Below are 1,186 nucleotides of genomic sequence, written 5' to 3' on the forward strand. Positions count from 1 at the left end.
TAAATGAATCAGTGAAAAATACAGAAAAATCAATTTATACTTAATATAACCATTATACTCCTATATTATATTCTTTCAAACTGAGTGAACCATATAGTGGGTGAGTGTGGTAGTTTCAATATGCTTGGACCAAGGAGTGGCACTATTAGAAGGTGTAGCCTTGTTGGAGCAGGCGTGTTGGAGTAGTGTTGCATGGATGAACTACTGTACAACATGGGTTCTTCAGGGAACCTGATGATTGGAAGTTTTGTCATAATCAGCAAACATATTCAGAGGTTTTCATGTATGGTTCAAGGGGAAATAAAAGCTTCCAAAGAGGCCATAAAGCAAGTCATGTTCTGTAGGGTGTTGGAAATAGACCATATAATTTTTTGCATCCCATTGTCTGATGTTCAGTTTAACTACTTAATTTTTTTAATTAGATATTTTCTTCATTTACATTTCAAATGCTATCCTCTATACCCTCCCCCAGGCCCTGCTCCCCAACCCACCCGCTCTCACTTCCTGGTCCTGGCATTCCCCTGTACTGGGACATATAATCTTCACTAGACCAAGGACATCTCCTCCCAATGGTGACTGACTAGCCCAGTTTAACTACTTTATTATAACTTATCTGCAAGAGATAAAGAGAAATAGTACCTAAATTTCTGCAAATAGAGAAAAAAAAAAAGAACAAGAATGTTGGTAGTGATAAATCATTTACAATTACACCAAAGTGATTTTTTTGACTCCTCTGATTGAACATACCTCACTAGGAACAGTTCTCAATCGGAATTCCTGACTTATAATTATACCATCTTAAACCTTCAGTATCTCTGGGGACATTGGTAATAATTAATGGCAGCAGTTATTTAGTTAAACACATGTATTATAAAGGTCTAGTAGACACTGGACAATGATGATGACAGAGGAGGACAAAGGCCTAAGGAGTTACCCAGGCAAGAGATGATGAAAAGGATGGACACCAGTGAGGGAACAGGTGTGGGATGGAGATGCATTTTGGGTGTCAGTGTTAAAAGCTATGTGGGCTGAATAAAGAGAGAAGAAGGGTAAACATAATTTGTAAACTTCTTAATTAAGAGGTTAGGTAATGTGGAGAAAGAGGAACACTCCTCCATTGTTGGTGGGATTGCAAGCTTGTACAACCACTCTGGAAATCAGTCTGGCGGTTCCTCAGAAAATTGGA

Source organism: Mus caroli, chromosome 4 (genome assembly GCF_900094665.2).
Source record: "Mus caroli chromosome 4, CAROLI_EIJ_v1.1, whole genome shotgun sequence".
Classification (NCBI taxonomy): domain Eukaryota; kingdom Metazoa; phylum Chordata; class Mammalia; order Rodentia; family Muridae; genus Mus; species Mus caroli.